The sequence below is a fragment of the Salvelinus alpinus genome, chromosome 10 (genome assembly GCF_045679555.1).
Source record: "Salvelinus alpinus chromosome 10, SLU_Salpinus.1, whole genome shotgun sequence".
Lineage (NCBI taxonomy): Eukaryota > Metazoa > Chordata > Actinopteri > Salmoniformes > Salmonidae > Salvelinus > Salvelinus alpinus.
In genome coordinates, this window is record NC_092095.1 from 52,180,392 (window position 1) to 52,202,473 (window position 22,082).

The following is a 22,082-nucleotide window of genomic DNA, read 5'->3' on the forward strand; positions in this document are numbered from 1 at the left end:
GGCGCCTTAAACGTTGGTAACACAATATATTGTGTTCCTATATGAGATAGTAATACACTCTTAGCTCAGTGATCCACTCTCCTGTAGTACTACGACGTGGCTTCATCAGTTTGGAACTGTAATGTGCTTGAACATTAAATATAATGGAAAGAATCCATTCCCTGCTACCTCTCTCCTCACGTCTGCTTCCCCCCCTCTGAATTCAAAGCACTGTGCCTTCCAATTCCCTCACTCTCTCCACCACGGGAACTAAATCACTCCATTTCATCTGCAAATTGAGCATTGACCACTTAAAGAGGTGCGAATGATGTACCTGTTTTCTCCACGCACTGCATATAGATATCGGACAGGCACATTCGTTCCAGCCCCCTCCTCTCCTCTGAGTCTATCTATAGGACTTTGAAGGACGTGGAAGAATCGTGTGATCAAGGTAGCGGAAGGGTTAAACAGAGGGAGATTGTCCTCTAGGGTGGTGCTTGGTAATATATATATAAAAATATAAAAAAGAGAGAGAGAGAGAGAGAGAGAGAGATGGTGGGATACCGTGATTACCCATTACATGGATTATTGCGAGGAAAACAAGAGAGGAAAACTAGTTGTGTAAAGGGATGCGAGGAAGAATCTCGCTGTTGTTAACCCTTTCACTTCATGTTGGTTTCTCAGGCTACTCTATGTGGTGGGATTGAGATACAGATGATATTTCTATACTTAGTATCGAATAAACCATGCTAGACAATTGTAGAGCCAAACACAAAATATGCAGATATGGTGTTATCCTGAGTGCAACATCTTTAACCTGTTTACTGTAACAATACTTCAATTTGGAAGCTGCATGTTTGTAATATGTCTGAAACTTTGGCAAGCTGAGTTGTTGATTAACCCAGTGAACGGTTACAGGGTCGACCCCAGAGAGGCTGGTTGGGGTCGAGACTAGGAGCTCTGACTGTGGGAACAGATGAGGAGAAGGATGACGTCATCACATGTGCTCTCTCTTCCTGGAGCCAGACTTTCCAGTGGAGGACAGGGAATAGCCAGGTTATAGTGTCAGCACTCTGTCTCTGTCTCTCTCACACACACACAGACACACACACAGACACACACACACACACACACAGAGGACTGGCTAGTGGCTGAAACACAGGAGCAGTAACTAAAGTTAAAATCTGCCTCTCTGGGATTGACTGTACTCTGCAGTCAGGATGCTCCTGTCCTAGACACGTGTTTGCTCATAATGATAGTTGATTCAGCAGGAACGTGTTTGGCATGGCAGAATGATCATCTGTGTATGGAACACAGAGAACTCTTAGTGCCCATCTATTAGGGGTACTTGAGTCATGCAGCATTACCATAATTACACCAAACATCACCCGCTCTCTCTGTTCTGTACATCCTATGTGGTGACTCATACTAGTAGATGCTGAGTGACCAGGCTTCTCCACCAGGACTCAATTGTCTCAAGGGTGCTTCGACCTAACATGTGTTTTGTATGAAAGGCACATTCAGTACATTCATATGACTATCTGAACATGCACATATTGCTCCATTGTAAATATTTTGGAATCCAAACACAGAAATGTAAAATTATATTTTACTTGACCTTGTCACACTACCATTGATTGCACCTTTAGACTACAAAAAAACTGCTGTTTTCAGCTTTTTGTTAACCAATAATGTCACTGGCATAATTCCCTGCCTAAGCTGTAATAGCTGTGTCTGTTGAATTGACATCAGCAGCATTTATCTTTATCCATTGAATTCTTCACAGTGAATCTATCACCAGGGCTTTGTGTATCCTGCCATATAAATCCTGCCCTACTTTTGTGGATCAGATTTAGACAGAGACACTACATGCCGAGTTGCATGAAAGTGCTTTAACTCTTTTCACTACTGACAAAGGCTGTGAGGAATATGGACTCACTCCAAGCATTGGGCCGGCCTTGATCCTCTCCAACGTAACCATTCTTTGATGCGGTCCCTTTTTTCTCTATAAGCCCCGTATAATTCCACACACATTGTGAAAGGCAACATCAGCTGTGGTTGGAGTCGAACATTCTAACCGTTTATGGACATGTCACACTATCAATAGTCTATCCTACTTTCGTGCAACAACACATTTTATGTAGCTTTTCAGACTGTTATTGAGATGAAAGCTGATGACGATGATGATGACGATGATTGTGTGTGTGTGTGTAATGAGGTGGCTTTAGAATCTCTCTCAAACCTACTGAAAGCTCCACAACCACAGTAGAAGCCACTGGAGAGCACATTAGGCACGCCCCATTAGGCCTGCGGTTTGATCACTAAACACGCTCGTCTCCTAACGCAATCAGGTGATATGACCGCAATGATCTCTCACCCTTTAAAAAGCCACAGATCCTCGGCTACACCGTGTACCAGTCGACACACGGGGTACTGTAACAGAGACAAGTCAATAAGTAACCTATAAATCGGGGGTTTCACCCCAGTGTAATACACGCTGACTGATAATAGTTGAGGGATCGTGAGGCAAGTTAAAACTCAAAATACTTTTAACTTGGAGAAAACTGAGAAAAAAAGTCCAATCTTCTTGTGTGTAGACTACACATTGACATTGTAGTAGACAGAAAACATCCTTCAGTTATTTTGAAAAATATTGTGGTTCTTCAGGCCTGAAGGTCCTGGCAGAGAGAGGAAGGAAGTGTTTTGTTGAAAGGAGCTGCAGCCACACAGTCAGATAACCACTAACAGGGAGAGGCTAGGGGGGATTACTGGAGACGACAGTAAGTAGGGGCATAATTTGGTTTTCTGGCCATGCAGGGTAACTGCTGGGAGTTCCATGACAAGAAGTAATTGGAGAAACACACACATACACACAGACACAGACACAGACACACATACATACATACAGTTAATGAGAAGTAACTCGAGATCCCTACTGATAGATTAGATGATGGCTCTGTTATTTTAAAAGAGCTAGTTATAGGGTAAGTCTGAGTTCATACCTGCTTTGACATGGTAGTGGCTGGTGGTTATGTTTTAATTTATGACTGGCCAACTAGATCAGACTTCAGGACTAGAGTTTTTTAAAGGCGCCTTGTGCCTTGGACCAATTCTATAACTCAGTTTACAGATTGACTGGTGGTGGTTAGCAAACCTGATCCAGAAGCCTGCTGGCAGGTTTTAATTGCTGTGGTGATGGGTCACACTCAAGACAGTATGGGAGTCAGGCTGTTTGCATGCAATAGTACTTGCATGTTACAACAGAAAGGCATCTTACCTGCCATACACCCTAATCAGAACGCACAACCACTCGTAACATCTCTGGAAAATATGGCAGTGCTTTTTTCTCACTCTGAGACAGGAAGGTACCCACATGAAAGAATACTACAGTTTACTATAGAATATTACAGAACTTACTATAGAATTCTATAGTAAACTGTAGTATACTGTAGAATACTATACTACACACTGTATTATCCCTCAATCATGTGTAGTACTTACTATAGAATGTTGTAGCATACTGTAGAATACTATAGTAAATACTACTGTATTATCCACAAAAAACACCGTAGCAAATACTACAATAATGTGTCCAAAAACACTATACTTTTTTAACTACAGAAAATACTACAGTATTGAATTTGCATTTTCCCTGCCCATTCCTCTCCCTATATCGCAATTTGTGCATACCGTAAGTGAGAAATCTACATGCCAAGTAAAGACCATATATTGTGTTCACTACATGTTATAGAAAAGAGCAGAAGCTCTGAACTATCTGTTCAGACCCCAGTCCATCCTTCCTTCTTTCCTACCTGCAGGTTATGAAAAATTAGCTATTTTAAGATTTCACGAGTAGGTTTCCTGAAGGAGAAAGCCTCCACTTCTATTTTTTTAAATTTAACCTTTATTTAACTAGGGAAGTTAAAAAGGGAAACCCAGACACGAACTACCCAGTGAAGCGAGCCTACCAGACGAGCTAAATGCCTTTTATGCTCCCTTCGAGGAAAGCATTACTGAAGCATGCACGAGAGCACCAGCTGTTCTGGATTACTGTGTGATAACGCTCTCGGTAGCTGATGTGAACAAAACCTTTAAAACAGGTCAACATTCACAAAGCCGCTGGGCCAGACGGATTACCAGGACGTGTACTCAAAGCATGCGCGGACCAACTGGCAAGTGTCTTCACTGACATTTTCAACCTCTCCCTGACCGAGTCTGTAATACCTACATGTTTCAAGCAGACCACCTGCCTAAAGGATGAAGTGCTTTGAAAGGCTGGTCATGGCTCACAACAGCGGAGCGCCAAGTCTAAGACCAAATGGCTCCTCATCAGCTTCTACCCCCAAGCCATAAGACTGCAGAACAATGCATCAAATCAATTTACATTGACCCCCCTCCTCCCTTTTGTATACTGCTGCTACTCGCTGTTTGTTTATTACCTATGCATAGTCACTTCACCCCCACCTACACTTACTCGGTACCGGTGCCCCCTGGATATAGCCTCGTTATCGTTGTTGTGTTACTTTTTATTATTACTTTTTATTTTAGTCTATTTGGTAAATATTTTCTTCTTCTTGAACTGCACTGTTGGTTAATTAAGGGCTTATATGTAAGCATTTCACGGTAAAGTCTACACTTGTTGTATTCGGCGCATATGACAAATAAAGTTTGATTTTAAGTCAGTTAAGAACAAATTCTCGTTTACAATGACGGCCTACCCCGGTAAACCCGGACAATTGTGCGCCTATGTCAAAGATAATAAAACAAAAACACAATAATACTACAGTAATCTCTGCAAAAACACTTGAGTAAATAATACAGTATAGTATAGTCCACAAAAACACTACAGTAATTACTATAGTAAATACTACACTTTTCTTTAACTACAGTATTTATACTATAGGCCTCCTGCGGGGATGAGGGCCTGGGATTAAAAATAAAAAATAAATACAATAGAAATATAGGACAAAACACACATCACAACAAGAGAGACAACACAACACTACATAAAGAGACAACAACATAGCAAGGCAGCAACACATGACAACACAGCATGGTAGCAACACAACATGGTAGCAGCACAAAACATGGTACAAATATTATTGGGCACAGACAACAGCACAAAGGGCAAGAAGGTAGAGACAACAATACATCACACAAAGCAGCCACAACTGTCAGTAAAAGTGTCCATGATTGATTCTTTGAATGAAGAGATTGAGATAAAACTGTCCAGTTTGAGTGTTTGTTGCAGCTCGTTCCAGTTGCTAGCTGCAGCGAACTGAAAAGAGGAGCGACCCAGGGATGTGTGTATTTTGGGGACCTTTAACAGAATGTGACTGGCAGAACTGGTGTTGTATGTGGAGGATGAGGGCTGCAGTATATATCTCAGATAGTGGGGAGTGAGGCCTAAGAGGGTTTTATAAATAAGCATCAACCAGTGGGTCTTGCGGCGGGTATACAGAGATGACCAGTTTACAGAGGAGAATAGAGGGCAGTGATGTGTCCTATAACGAGCATTGGTGGCAAATCTGATGGCCGAATGGTAAAGAACATCTAGCTGCTCGAGAGCACCCTTACCTGCCGATCTATAAATTATGTCACCGTAATCTAGCATGGGTAGGATGGTCATCTGAACCAGGGTTAGGTTTGCAGCTGGGGTGAAAGAGGAGCGATTACGATAGAGGTTAGATTTAACTTTAGCCTGCAGCTTTGATATGTGCTGAGAGAAGGACAGTGCACCGTCTAGCCATACTCTCAAGTACTTGTATGAGGTGACTACCTCAAGCTCTAAACCCTCAGAGGTAGTAATAACACCTGTGGGAGGAGGGGCATTCTTCTTTCCAAACCACATGACCTTTGTTTTGGAGGTGTTCAGAACAAGGTTAAGGGTAGAGAAAGCTTGTTGGACACTAAGAAAGCTTTGTTGTAGAGCATTTAACACAAAATCCGGGGAGGGGCCAGCTGAGTATAAGACTGTATTATCTACATATAAATGGATGAGAGAGCTTCCTACTGCCTGAGCTATGTTGTTGATGTAAATTGAGAAGAGTGTGGGGCCTAGGATCAAGCCTTGGGGTACTCCCTTGGTGACAAACAATGGCTGACAGCAGATTTTCTGACTTTATACACTCTTTGAGAGAGGTAGTTAGCAAACCAGCCCAAAGACCCCTCAGAGACACCAATACACCTTAGCCGGCCCACAAGAATGGGATGGTCTACAGTATCAAAAGCTTTGGCCAAGTCAGTAAAAATAGCAGCACAATATTGCTTAGAATCAAGGGCAATGGTGACATCATTGAGGACCTTTAAGGTTGCAGTGACACATCCATAACCTGAGCGGGAAACCAGATTGCATACCCAAGAGAATACTATAGACATCAAGAAAGCTAGTCAGTTGATTATTGACAAGTTTTTCCAATAAGTTTGATAAACAGGGCAAAATAGAAATAGGCCTATAACAGTTAGGATCAGCTTGATCACTCGCTTTCAAGCAATGGGAACCTCCCCAGAAAGGAGAGACATGTTAAAAAGGTTGGAGATAGGCTTGGTGATGATAGGGGCAGCAACCTTAAAGAAGAAAGGGTCTAAACCATCTGACCCAGATGTTTTTTTGGGGTGAAGTTTAAGGAGCTCCTTTAGCATCTCGGACTCAGTGACTGCCTGCAGGGAGAAACTTTGTAGCGGGGCAGAGGAAAAAGGGAGAAGCATCGGGGATAGTCGCATTAGAAGGGGTGGAAGATGAGGAAATGTTGGACAGGCAAGGAGGCATGGCTGAGTCAAATAGGAATCCTGACTTAATGAAGTGGTGATTAAAGAGCTCAGTCATGTGCTTCTTGTCAGTAACAACCACATCATCAACATTAAGGGACACGGGCAGCTGTGAGGAGGAGGGTTTATTCTCCAGGTCTTTAACTATTTTCCAGAACTTCTTGGGGTTAGACCCACAGAGAGAGAACTGCTCCTTAAAGTAACTAATTTTGGCCTTCCGGATAGCCCGAGTGCACTTATTTCTCATTTGTCTGAACGATAGCCAGTCAGTCTGAGTGTGCGTGTGCCGAGCCTTTCGCCAAATGCAATTCTTGAGGTGGAGTAACTCTGCAAGATCACGGTCGAACCAGGGGCTGAACCTGTTTTAAATTCTCATTTTCTTTATGGGGGTGTGTTTGTTAGCAATACCACTGAAAATATAAAAAAAGAAGGTCCAAGCGTCTTCGACAGAGGGGATGAAGCTGATTCTATACCATTTACAGAGGACAGTTCATGAAGGACAGCTTGCTCATTAAAGTTTTTTAGCAAGCGTCTATGACAAATCAAGACAGGTTATTTGACTGAGCAGCCATTACGAACACAGGCTGTAAAACAGTGATCACTAAGGTCATTACAGAAAACACCAGACTGATACCTATCAGGATTATTTTGGAGGATAACGTCGAGGAAAGTAGCCTTTTCTGGGTGTTTGGAGTCATACCTTGTGGGATTTTTAATAATCTGAAAAATATTTAGGGAGTCCCATTGCTTGAGGACTTGGTCAGGTGGTTTAGCATGTCCCATGTTAAGTCACCAAGCAGAACAAATTCAAACTTAGTGTAAGGGGCCAGGAGAGAGCTTAGGGAAGGTAGGGTACAGGCCTGTGCTGATGGAGGATGATACCACCCAGCAACAGTCAACAAAGAGCTATTTGAAAGTTTAATGCTTAAAACCAGCAAATAAAATTGCTTGGGGACAAACTTGGTAGAGACAACCGTGCATGAATGTGATCCTTGGTAAAGATTGCCACTCCCCCAACCTTTGGAAGATCTGTCTTGCCAAAAAAGGTTATAACCAAAAAGGTTAACATCAGTATTCAAAACAGTCTTCCTTAACCATGTCTCAGTAATGACCAACACATCTGGATTGGAGCTGTGAACCCACACTTTCAATTTATCAATTTTAGGTGATAAGCTTCTAGTGTTAATTATGTATAGCTTTCCTGGAACTAGGTTAGTGGTAATCAGATGAACGACATCTTGGCTGTTTTCTGAAAGTAATTCGGTGGAAAAATAAATCTGAGCTCAAATTACGTCTCAGGCCAGCCACGGAACCATGGAGCCTTTTCTCCCATCATGCTTAGAAATCGATATTCTTTCTCCTCAGGTTCTTTAGAAAGAGAGTGGCTAACTAGGATAAGGACAGAATCCATTGTGAACACAATACAGAGAGAGGCCTGTACAAGATTACAAATCGGCACTACACTGGAGAAAGGAATAATGGTGTGACAGTCTCAATCATTTTTCCTGTCATGTTCAAAATGTCCTTGTCCTCAAATTACATTTTTTTTCTAAAGTGAAGCTACATTCTGCTTATAAAACACGGACCGTGATTCTCTTCAGTGTCCCTTCGTATGTGAAGAGATAACCGTAGTTTCCAGAAGCCATTCAGATATGAGTGTTTCATGCCTTATTTACTTAGAGCCAGATATGCCCTTGCCAGGCATATAGTCTGTCTAGCTCTCCTTCCTGTCTTCAGACTTCTACATCAACAGCCCAGGGAGGGAGAGATGCTGCTGCCATTACTCTAGCTTCCCAACCAGCAGCCTGCAGTCTGAGTGGCCCATCCCCATAGTAGCCTTTATGTAGCTTGGTCAACACTGATGAAAAAAACTGCATAGACCAGCCTTCATTTTGTTTTCAATGGTGACCAGTCTTTGCTGTATTTTTGCTGGTGACCAGCATAAATTGGTTACCCACAAAACCAGCATCAAGTCACATTATGCTGACTTGCAAAGTGATATCTAATTTCCATTGGAATCCAGCCTGAGTGGAGATATCCAAACAATTGGAATGTTATCTTCACCCACAATCTGCATTCAGAATGACTGCCAGCGTAAAATAGATGAATGAGACTAGCTAAGCCATCTAAACTGGAAGAACCAATAAGTGCAATAAGTCCAACTAAAAGATTGGATTAGTTTAGTCAAATGTATTTCATCTTTGTGCAGCATAAGATAAATCAATTGATACATGAATCTATTAATGTACATGCAAAAACACAGATGTTGAAACAAACAATTCTAAAAATCAAACTGCAATAGAGCATGCTGGGAAATATGATAATGATGGGTGTGGTTTTGCAGACCAGCTTGACCAGCTAGACCAGGGATGCACAACTCCAGTCCTCAGGGGGCCGGAGTGGTGTTACACCTTTTCCCCATCCCTAGAAAACACAGCTGCTTAAACTAATTTCATTCTAAACTGAAGATCGTGATTAGTTCATTATTGGAATAAGGTGGATTAGTTGGGGCTGGGGCAAAAGTGTGACACCAATCAGGCCCCCGAGGACTGGAGTTGCCCATCCCTGAGCTAGAGCATGCTGGACCAGCATACACACACACAAAAAAAAGGGGTTCTTTGTCAGGGAAAGTAAAGTAAACAACAACAAGTTACTGTTTTGTTACAGCTGAATGAAGGTGTTATTGCTGTAAAATGACAGTATGCTGCTGAATACTGATTACTAGTCTATACCTCACTTGGGATTTGAACCCAAAACAGCTTGCATACTAATGAACCGAATTTCCTGCTACACCACCAAATCTGTGGCATGACAGAGACTGATCACAGATTTAATGGCAAAAATACATTTCATGCACTTTGCTAAAAGTTGCCCTGAATCAATTAAATCATTTTCTGATTATCTGATAACATCAACATAAAAAATAGCTGTGCTCAGGGACATTTGATGCAAAGTGTGCATAGATGCTTTTGGGATTTGAACTTGCAAGCTTTTGGGTGGAAGGACATTAATGTGTTAGCAGTGTCACCGAGTACTTTACTACCAAGAACATACATCCACACAATCTCAAAATTAGCGTACGGTTAGGGTACAGTGTTGTTCCCTGGGGTTCAAAAAGGTCAAAGGTACACATACGATAGGAACACATAGGAACTCATGGAACTGGTCTATTCCTTTTAGGGTACATGTGTGGATAATCTAGTATAAATGGTACATTTTTTCTACCCAATACTTTTGATAAAAGGTACAATCATCTGCTTTGAAATTTAGGTGGGGGCAATGAACCAGTGGGGCTCATTATCATATTTGGGGGTGTAATCTAATATATGTGTATTTGTGCCAACCGTCAGTGGAAGTGTTGTACCAGTTTAAGTGGTTGATGGTTATGTTGTCAGAAGTTAAGCACCTCTTTTAACACGGTCAGTTCCGCAATTGTTGTAAAAGCATGACATTTAAGAGCGTCCTTTGCATTTCACAGTAACCTAATGGGAGCGTGTTGCCTAGAAATTGCTCTAATGTTGTATTACTACATGGCAACCAGCTGACAGTAAGTTATTGAAAATTAAACAGGAACTTCTCAGTGACCAACAGCCATTAAGTTACTGGAAAATGCACAGTAGACGGTAACTTACCGTCAACTTACAGATCATTTTTAACAGTGTGTGCCTAAAGCACATCTGAAATATACTATAAGTATAACTGTAGAACCTGTCATTGGTTCTATCTGGAACCAGAGGGTTCTTCATTACAGGGTTCTGTTTAGAATCCAAAAGGGTTCCCTTACAAGGACAAATGACAGAATGCCTATTGGTTCTAAACTTTATTATTTTTTATCATACCCACAGATCCAGTGGCATAACAGGAAATTCAGGTTGCTAGCAACTGAGAGGTTGTGAATTAAATTCCCAAGTGATGAGAATTTTAATGCGATTGTTCAAAAGACCAATTAGTTGAAAAAATATCAGAATTTGGGCTGCCTGCATAAACAGTGGCTCCCTCTCTCTCCAGAAGAAACAGAGCTGGACCAGTGGCTCCCTCTCTCTCCAGAAAAAACAGAGCTGGACCAGTGCCTCCCTCTCTCTCCAGAAGAAACAGAGCTGGACCAGTGGCTCCCTCTCTCTCCAGAAGAAACGGAGCTGGACCAGTGGCTCCCTCTCTCTCCAGAAGAAACGGAGCTGGACCAGTGGCTCCCTCTCTCTCCAGAAGAAGCAGAGCTGGACCAATGCCTCCCTCTCTCTCCAGAAGAAGCAGAGATAGACTAGTGGCTCCCTCTCTCTCCAGAAGAAGCAGAGCTGGACCAATGCCTCCCTCTCTCTCCAGAAGAAGCAGAGCTAGACCAGTGGCACCCCCTCTCTCCAGAAGAAGCAGAGCTGGACCAGTGGCTCCCTCTCTCTCCAGAAGAAACAGAGCTGGACCAGTGGCTCCCTCTCTCTCCAGAAGAAGCAGAGCTAGACCAGTGGCTCCCTCTCTCTCCAGAAGAAGCAGAGCTGGACCAGTGCCTCCCTCTCTCTCCAGAAGAAACAGAGCTGGACCAGTGCCTCCCTCTCTCTCCAGAAGAAGCAGAGCTGGACCAGTGGCTCCCTCTCTCTCCAGAAGAAACAGAGCTGGACCAGTGCCTCTCTCTCTCTCCAGAAGAAGCAGAGATAGACCAGTGGCTCCCTCTCTCTCCAGAAGAAACAGAGCTGGACCAGTGGCATCCCGGGGGATGTACCCGCCATTCCACTCCACTCGGGAGAACCCTCCGCCAACAGAGAGCTGTCAGACAGGAGGTGCTAATTCACTTTGGTTGCGTACCAAAAGTCACCCTATTCCTTACACAGTGCACTACCTTTGATTAGGGGCTATAGGGCTCTGGTCAAAAGTAGTGCACTATGTAAGGAGTGGGTTGCCATTTGGAACTTACCTCTCTGCCTCTGTCAATGGCAGCTCTTCAAAGGCAGTGTTAACACACTTTCCCAAACCTCCTGCTTTCATTAATGCTGTCCTCTGTCTCCACTGACACAGTCCGACAGCTGGGTAAGCAAAGTTAGTTTAATAAAGAAGTGCTTTGTGTCAGGACGCACACTCTGGAATGGCTTGGGGTCCTAGGGAAAGACTTACTCCATTATAAGTACATTAGAAGAATCATGAAGTAAGTTTTCCATACACAAAGGGATGTGTGTGTGACTGTTGTGTGAAGAAGTGTACTAGCAGTGGTGTAAAGTACTTAAGTAAAAATACTTTAAAGTACTATTAAAGTTGTTTTTTGGGGGTATCTGTACTTAACTTTATTAAATTTTTTGACTACTTCACTAAAGAAAATTATGTAATTTTTACTCCATACATTTTCCCTGACACCCAAAAGTACTTGTTACATTTTGAATGCTTAGCAGGACAGGGTCCAATTCATGCACTTACCAAGAAACTGCCTCTGATCTGGCAGACTCACTAAACAACACATGTTCGTATGTAAATGATGTCTGAGTGTTGGTGTGCCCCAGGCTAAACAAGAAAATAGTCCAGTCTGGTTTTCTTAATATAAGGAATTTGAAATAATTTATACTTTTACTTTTGTACTTATGTATTTTTAAGCAATTACATTTACTTTTGATACTTTAGTATATTTAAAACCAAATACTTTTAGATTTTTACTCAAGTAGTATTTTACTAGGTGACTTTCACTTTTACTTGAGTCATTTTCTATGAAGGTATCTTTACTTTTACTCAAGTATGACAATTGGGCAATTTTTCTACCACTGTTTTTGGCTTGTCACCAAAAGCACTCAAACTTTTACAGATGCACAATCGAGAGCATCCTGTCGGGCTGTATCACCGCCTGGTATGGCAACTGCTCCGCCCACAACCGTAAGGCTCTCCAGAGGTTAGTGAGGTCTGCACAACGCATCACTGGGGGCAAACTACCTGCCCTCCGAGACACCTACACCACCCGATGTCACAGGGAGGCCAAAAAGATCATCAAGGATGACAACAACCCGAGCCACTGCCTGTTCACCCCGCTATCATCCAGAAGGCGAGGTCAGTACAGGTGCATCAAAGCTGGGACCGAGAGACTGAAAAACAGCTTCTATCTCAGACAGTTAAACAGCCATCACTAACATTGAGTGGCTGCGGCCAACATACAGACTCAATCTCTAGCCACTTTAATCATTAATAATTGGATGTAATAAATGTATCACTAGTCACTTAAACAATGCCACTTTATATAATGTACTCTATACCACCTACTGCATCTTGCCTATGCCTTTCGGCCATCGCTCATCCATATGTACATATTTTTAGTCATTCCTTTACACTTGTGTGTATAAGGTAGTTGTTGTGAAATTGTTAGATTACTTGTTAGATATTACTGCACGGTCGGAACTAGAAGCACAAGCATTTCGCTACACTCGCATTAAAATCTGCTAACCATGTGTATGTGACCAATAAAATTGGATTTGATTTGTGTACTAGTTTCATATTCACACTGTATGCGTTGTCTTCTACCATTGCCATGTCTTCTACCATTGCGGCCCCAAGTGGCAAGGAGAAGTCGTGCCACGAGTTACAGAGCGCGCGAGAGAGAGCGATAATAAACTTTTGTTTATTGTCTACTTCACTTGCTTTGGCAATGTTAACATATGTTTCACATGCCAATAAAGACATTGAATTGAGAGAGAGAGATTGAAGGTTGGGAAGGAATACGTTTTGAGGGGGATCGTGATGGCACAGGGCAACTTAACGCTGGAATCACTAATGGTAAAACTGCTACGTCAGTTCGCGATATTACAACAAAGACATTACTTCAAACAGCGAACACCCCCTCGGAAATCATTGCACATAATTACATGCGCATTAGAACAGTAAAGTAGCCTATGCATTGCGATTTTTTTTATTACCATGATGCTATTCGGCTCCGTCTTATAAACTAAACAAAAACAATAATACATGTGCAGAGGCGAACAGTGTTTATATTCCCTTCACACCCTAGTTGAGGACTCCAGCCAATAGGACAGGCTTTGGATAGATGGGATGCCGCTAATGTCAGAAGTGACAAGTTAAGAGAAGTTACGGATCTAGTAAAATAAAATAAAAAATTCTCCCTGACGAATTCAAACATGCAACTTTTGACATCACTTTGCCATTAGCTGCATCATTTCTAGACATAATGATAGACCAGCTATTTATATGTTAAAATGTTATGGGATGTATTTTCTCCGTTATTTTTTATGTTAGACCACTCTGGTAGACCTACATTACAATCAAATAGCCACAGCAGCCTACTTGACCGCTGTTAAAACTATAACTTAAAATGGATACAGCCTCAGTGTTCACAGTAAACGCAGAATTTTCACAACGTTCAAGTTTGCACTAAGCAGACCGGAAATTTTCCCTATTCCCTATTGACCTCTAGTCCTCTGCATTGTGTATTATCTTAAAATAGTCTTACATACTCATTCAAGGGTTTTTCTTTATTTTTTTACTATTTTCTACATTGTAGAATAATAGTGAAGACATCAAAACTATGAAATAACACATATGGAATCATGTAGTAACCAAAATAGTGTTAAACAAATCAAAGTAGGCACCCTTTGCTTTGATGACTGCTTTGCACACTCTTGGCATTCTCTCAACCAGGAGTGATTTTCCAACAGTCTTGGAGTTCATTGCTTGCTGTTTGGGGTTTTATGCTGGGTTTCTATACAGCACTTTGAGGATATCAGCTGATGTAAGAAGGGCTATATAAATACATTTGATTTGAATTTGATTTACCTCATGAAGCTGGTTGAGAGAATGCCAAGATTGTGCAAAGCTGACAAGGCAACGGGTGGGTACTTTGAAGAAACTCATATAAAATATATTTTGATCTGTTTAACACTTTTTTGGTTACTACATGATTCCATATGTGTTATTTCATAGTTTTGATGTCGTCACTATTATTCTACAATGTAGAAAATAGTTAAAATAAAGCAAAACCCTGGGGTGAGTAGGTGTGTCCAAACTTTTGACTGCTACTGTGTATAAAACATTATATTTGGAAAAAGTAAAACGGTGAATGGACAATCTCCCTTTATATTATTATATTTATACTTTGTTCAGCTACTGCGAAAAGTTTGTATGTACGTAAAACTCTCCATAGTCAGCTTTGTTTTAATATTATATGCCCACGGGAAGCAATTATGGTGCCTGTAAAGTGTATTTACACATAGCCTATTTAAAACAATTTGTTTCGTTTTGAATTATTCGCTCTCATTAGACCCATAGAACGTTTTACAAAATGACATCTATCACACATCTAGAGCATGTATTATGCAGAGTTTACTTTCCTTTCTGTGTCCAAACCCTGACTTTTAAGTTTCCATCTTCAGATGCAGGTTAGTGTTTTTTCCATCATGAATCTTATTCTGGAGGCAGCTCTGCAGAGTGGTCACTAGCTGGCACAGTCACAAAGTCATAAAAATCTGATTTTAAAGCTAACTTTACATTTTTGTTTTCATACATTTTTACAATATAGCCAATTTTCACTTTGCAGCTGGCCCATCTAGAGGAAATTGCTCAGTTCTGCATCAAGGACAATACTCATCCAAATAAACGTCAACCGAAGATCTCTCCCAATTTTTTTTCTTCCTGTTTTAGCCCAGTTCTCTTTCCTTGTGGACTTTATTCATATGTTTCAGCAGCTGAGCCTTACGACTGAATCATAGCCTGAGCAGCAGTCAGTTCGTGCATGGTTAGGTTCCCCTTGACACTAAAGCTTTTCCCACAGCTAAATGGTTTCTCTGTTGTGTGAATCAGTATGAGTCCGTTTGTGCACGTTCAGATGCCCCTTCTGACAGAAGCTTTTCCCACAGTCACCACAACTAAAGGGTTTCTCTCCTGTGTGAGTAAATTTATGTTTCTTTAGAGAGTCCTTCAAATTAAAACTTTTCCCACAGTCATCACAGCTAAATGGTTTCTCTCCTGTGTGAGTCAGTTTATGCATGTTTAGGAGCTGCTTGCGATTGAAGCTCTTCCCACAGTCACCACAGCTAAATGGTTTCTCTCCTGTGTGAGTCAGTTTATGCATGGTTAGGTGTCCCTTCTGTTTGAAGCTCTTCCCACAGTCACTACAGCTAAATGGCTTCTCCCCTGTGTGAGTCCAAACATGTTCGGTTAGGTTCCTCTTGAGACTGAAACTTTTCCCACAGTCACCACAACTAAATGATTTCTCCCCTGTGTGAGTAAATTTATGTTTCTTTAGGGAGTCCTTCAAATTAAAACTTTTCCCACAGTCACCACAACTAAAGGGTTTCTCTCCTGTGTGAGTAAATTTATGTTTCTTTAGGGAGTCCTTCAAATTAAAACTTTTCCCACAGTCATCACAGCTAAATGGTTTCTCTCCTGTGTGAGTCAGTTTATGCATGTTTAGGAGCTGCTTGCGATTGAAGCTCTTCCCACAGTCACCACAGCTAAATGGTTTCTCTCCTGTGTGAGTCAGTTTATGCATGGTTAGGTGTCCCTTCTGTTTGAAGCTCTTCCCACAGTCACTACAGCTAAATGGCTTCTCCCCTGTGTGAGTCCAAACATGTTCGGTTAGGTTCCTCTTGAGACTGAAACTTTTCCCACAGTCACCACAGCTAAATCGTTTCTCTCCTGTGTGAATCATGTGCTTGGACAGATCTCCTTCTAGTTTGAAGGTCTTTCCAAAATAGGGGAAGGTGCTGGTTTTCCCATCGTGACACAGTCTAACATGGGCCTTCAGTTTACAGGTAGATCTATAGAAATGTTTGCAGAATTGGCATTCACTGGGCTTCTTGGCGAGAGTCACATGCATCTGCAGGTCAGCTTTTAGAGCAAACGTTTCACCACAGTCACAGCAGCGGAGAGTTTTTATAGCTGTGTTGCTGGGTTTGGATCTATGTTTCTTAAATGGTGGGTTGTGAGTCAATGGTGGGCTGGGATCTAATGTTGGGCTGCTGTCGCGTCCTATTGGGTCACTGCTTTCGGCTGTGCTGTGGCTGGATGCATTGTTTTGATTATTTGGAGGGTCACATGGAATGTTGAGAGCCTTTAGCTGAGTCACAGTGCCAAAAGGTGTGAGATTCACTTGTTTCGGGTCACACTCTCTGTTCTCCAAAGTCTGGATTTGAGGAGGAGTCAAGGGGTCCACCTGATCACATTTACTTGTCATACAGGCAGGAGTGAAAATTGTGTTTTTGGTATCAAAGAGCTCTTGAAGCTGTTCTTCCTCCTGACTGATTTGCTCCTCTTCCTCTTTAATCTGTGTGGCTTCAGTGTTCTCCTGTCCCAGACTGAAGCTCCACTCCTGCTCACAATGCTGATGCTCAGGGAGAACCTCCTCTTCAGAGACAGCGAGAGAAAGCTGCAAGGAATCTGGAGGGAATGAGAGGGGGGGGGGGGTAAGGTTATCCAGTCTTTAGACATCAGGGTTACAGTGAATTTGAATTGAAAGGAGCAATCTGCAGTTCCAACAATAACAAAGCGGGTACCCCGCCACTGTTTTGGTAAAGGGGTGAGGCTTGCTAAATGGAACCGCTCTCAAATTCATAGACAGAGCTATGGGTGTAAGGACTGACCAGTTATGATATCAAAATGACCGTTTTAAACATGTTGAGGCTATAAAGTGGTTGTTTACAATTACATTGTTTAGAAACACTGTAAAAAAACAAGCCTATATTTGGGGTTCTGTTGGGTTACAAGACATCCATAAATTATATTTAAGAATCCATGGGTATATTATTCATTTTAAAAAGGTAAAAAAATTGATGTACCAATCGCAGATTGACCCTTTAAGTCAGTAAATTCAAGAAGTAAACTGAAATTCCAATTCAAATGATTGAAAATCTAGAATCTATTTCCAATTACTTCTCAATAAACTAAAGAGAAAAAGCGATTTAATTTAAAAAGTTTGTCAATGTTTTATTTATTTATTATAAATTCAAATCACTTCCAGGTTTTCGTGACAGTCGGTTTTTCTCCATGCTGGTAAACCACCACCTCTAGAGGTAAACATGTTAAATGATTAAATAGTTACTGTTATGCATGCGTTTTATAAACTGCTATGTTTAACACTATTTTTTTTCTTTATATATTTATAGCCTGTAGCACCAGTTTCCACCTATTTCAAAAACCCCTGCAGCTTCCTCTAGAGGTATTGATGTAAAAGAGTTAAATACTTTTCATGAAACATGCTCTGCCTAATAGGGCTGTTTTTTTCATGGCAAAAAAAAACAAAAAACGAAGCAGACAAAATACACTGCTCAAAAAAATAAAGGGAACACTTAAACAACACAATGTAACTCCAAGTCAGTCACACTTCTGTGAAATCAAACTGTCCACTTAGGAAGCAACACTGATTGACAATACATTTCACATGCTGTTGTGCAAATGGAATAGACAAAAGGTGGAAATTATAGGCAATTAGTAAGACACCCCCAAAAAAGGAATGGTTCTGCAGGTGGTGACCACAGACCACTTCTCAGTTCCTATGCTTCCTGGCTGATGTTTTGGTCACTTTTGAATGCTGGCGGTGCACATTTGCACATTTGTGGCCTGCTGGAGGTCATTTTGCAGGGCTCTGGCAGTGCACCTCCTTGCACAAAGGCGGAGGTAGCGGTCCTGCTGCTGGGTTGTTGCCCTCCTACGGCCTCCTCCACGTCTCCTGATGTACTGGCCTGTCTCCTGGTAGCGCCTCCATGCTCTGGACACTACGCTGACAGACACAGCAAACCTTTTTGCCACAGCTCGCATTGATGTGCCATCCTGGATGAACTGCACTACCTGAGCCACTTGTGTGGGTTGTAGACTCCGTCTCATGCTACCACTAGAGTGAGAGCACCGCCAGCATTCAAAAGTGACCAAAACATCAGCCAGGAAGCATAGGAACTGAGAAGTGGTCTGTGGTCACCACCTGCAGAACCATTCCTTTTTTGGGGGTGTCTTACTAATTGCCTATAATTTCCACCTTTTGTCTATTCCATTTGCACAACAGCATGTGAAATTTATTGTCAATCAGTGTTGCTTCCTAAGTGGACAGTTTGATTTCACAGAAGTGTGATTGACTTGGAGTTACATTGTGTTGTTTAAGTGTTCCCTTTATTTTTTTTAGCAGTGTACTTTGGTCCTTTAACAACCTGCTGTATGTAAAATATTGTGTGCTATAGCTTGGAAAATACATAAATGTGAATCTGGAGGAAAATATAATGATGTGTTTGTTTCTAACATGTTGTTACATTAGGTTGGTTTTCCTGAAGACGTTTTAAAGCCGCTCTGTGTTTTGGTTCTTTCCCACGACACTAACGAGAAAAGAAAATTGTCACGCCACCTCTAGCACCACCCTCAGGTACTTCATAATCTTCTCTCAGTTGTATCAACTACTATCGTTGCTGTAATACCTCTATGTTCATCAATTTGATTTTGTTTTTCAAATACAAGTAGCAGAAAACACTATCTGCTGTGCCCGCTGCGGGAGCGTGATCCACCTGCAAGCTTCCCTCAGGAGCGTGAGTCGGAGGTGCCATGTGTGCTGTGACTTCTGCCAGCACTGGACCCACTGCTGCTGTGTGCAGTGGGACGCAGAGGGGGTGGTGGAGCTGGACTTTTAATGCGATATGTGACAATATAGGGATGGAGGTCGAGATTTAGTTGTTGTTTTGTTTGCTTTTATGTATGTATTTATGAATCTAATATCTATATATCTATAGATTTATTCAACCCATGTCGTGTTTTTCCTTCACTGAGATTCCAAGTGAATCCCTGCAACACCAACACAGTGTTTTACTGTTCATGTCAGTGCACATCACTGATATTAATGTTTTATTTCATGTCTGTTATTCATATTCCTATATATTTTAGCATTAAACTAGTATCTACTTTGTCAAAACATAAGAGAAATCGGTAAATAAGTAAATAATTATTTGGTTCCAACACTGAAAAAGATGTTGGTGAGGTCAGTCAGTCAACAGGAGAGCGCAGCAGGTCAGTAAATGTTTTTAAACCAAAAAGCTAACCAACTAGCCAGTTATCTATTAAACGCTTAAGAGAAGAGAGCTAAACTCTGCAAAAAAAAGAAATGTCCCTTTTTCAGGACCCTGTCTTTCAAAGATAAATTCTAAAAATCCAAATAACTTCACAGATCTTCATTGTAAAAGGTTTAAACACTGTTTCCCATGCTTGTCAATGAACCATAAACAATGAATGAACATGCACCTGTGGAACGGTTGTTAAGACACTAACAGCTTGCAGACGGTAGGCAATTAAGGTCACAGTTATGAAAACTTGAGACCTTTCTACTGACTCTGGAAAACACCAAAAGAAAGATCCCCAGGCTCCCTGTGTGAACGTGCCTTAGGAATGCTGCAAGAAGGCATGAGGACTGCAGATGTGGCCAGGGCATTAAATGTCAATGTCCATACTATGAGATGCCTAAGACAGTGCTACAGGGAGACAGGACGGACAGATAATCGTCCTCGCAGTGACAACACCTGCACAGGGTCGGTACATCCGAACATCACACCTGTGGGACAGGTACAGGATGGCAACAACTGCCCGAGTTACACCAGGAACGCACAATCCCTCCATCAGTGCTCAGACTGTTCCCAATAGGCTGAGAGAGGCTGGACTGAGGGCTTGTAGGCCTGTTGTAAGGCAGGTCCTCACCAGACATCACCGGCAACAACGTTGCCTATGGGCACAAACCCACCGTCGCTGGATCAGACAGGACTGGCAAAAAGTGCTCTTCACTGACGAGTCGCGGTTTTGTTTCACCAGGGGTGATGGTCAGATTTGCGTTTTTCGTCGAAGGTTTGAGCGTTACACCGAGGCCTGTACTCTGGAGCGGGATCGTTTTGGAGGTGGAGGGTCATTCATGGTCTGGGGTGGTGTGTCACAGCATCATCGGACTGAGCTTGTTGTCATTGCAGGCAATGTCAACGCTGTGCGTTACAGGGAAGACATCCTCCTCCCTCAAGTGGTGCCCTTCCTGACATGACCCTCCAGCATGACAATGCCACCAGCCATACTGCTCGTTCTGTGCGTGATTTCCTGCAAGACAGGAATGTTAGTGTTCTGCCATGGCCAGCGAAGAGCCCGGATCTCAATCCCATTGAGCACGTCTGGGCCTGTTGGATCGGGGTGCGAGGGCTAAGGCCATTCCCCCCAGAAATGTCCAGGAACTTGCAGGTGCCTTGGTGGAAGAGTGAGGTAACATCTCACAGCAAGAACTGGCAAATCTGGTGCAGTCCATGAGGAGATGATGCACTGCAGTACTTAATGCAGCTGGTGGCCACACCAGATACTGACTGTTACTTTAGATTTTAACCGCCCCTTTGTTCAGGGACACATTATTCCATTTCTGTTAGTCACATGTTTGTGGAACTTGTTCAGCTTATGTCTCAGTTGTTGAATCTTATGTTCATACAAATATTTACACATGTTAAGTTTGCTGAAAATAAACGCAGTTGACAGTGAGAGGACGTTTCTTTTTTTGCTGAGTTTAAGTCTATGTTTTAACACAATTAAATGGATATAATAAGGTGGCCACTAACTGGGGACCAAATGCCGATTACATTTTAATTTTGCTAAACTCCTTATCAAAATACACGATAATAGTAACTAGTATTTCCAAAGAAATGTCAAACATGCAAAATGCTAACGTTAACCAGTTAGCGGACATGTTTACAACACCAATAATCACAAAACATTGACGGCTTCATAACACTGTTGAAAATAATATATTTCTAAAACATTGTAGAATGAGGCGATCATACATGGTTGTGTTGTACATACGAACCTATCCGCAGCAGTCTCCGTAGACGATCATTTTCCTCTTGGTACTCAGCTACCGTTTTCTCAACTGCCCCAAAAATTTCGACAGCAGCAGCCATTACACGCTCATTTAAAAACTCACGCAGCAACTGTAGTTGAGACATTTTCAATCGATTGAGAGTTGAGGATTCAACGAATATGGCTTTGTCCACGTAAAAATTATGTTGAATAAAAAAAACGAAATGCTCTCCAAAGATGATATACTGAATCAGCGCTACAAGCGACTTGTCAGCAACAATAAAATAAGTATTTCCGGGTCACGGAAGTTCGGAAATGTCAATTTGCATTACATTTGGGTTTTAAAACATGTTCCAAGGTCAAATAAATGTCCCCAATGCAATACACTGTATTCATGAAATACATATTGGTTTATAGAGAAAAAACTATTCTAGGTGCCAAAGTAAAAGTGTGGTTGGGATTACTCACTAGGGACTGTAGAATCTATATATGGTGTTATTTCATGGGGGACTGAAGTCTAACTTACTTGATTTATTCCTGTTTGGGCCTCAACAGTGCATCTCCAACATAGATTT

General features: G+C 41.8%; 1 pseudogene; it reads right to left on the minus strand.

Moving 5' to 3' along the window:
• Positions 1–15,266: 15,266 nt before the first annotated feature.
• Positions 15,267–21,797, minus strand: LOC139532225 (oocyte zinc finger protein XlCOF6-like; annotated as a pseudogene).
• Between the last annotated feature and the right edge of the window lie 285 nt (positions 21,798–22,082).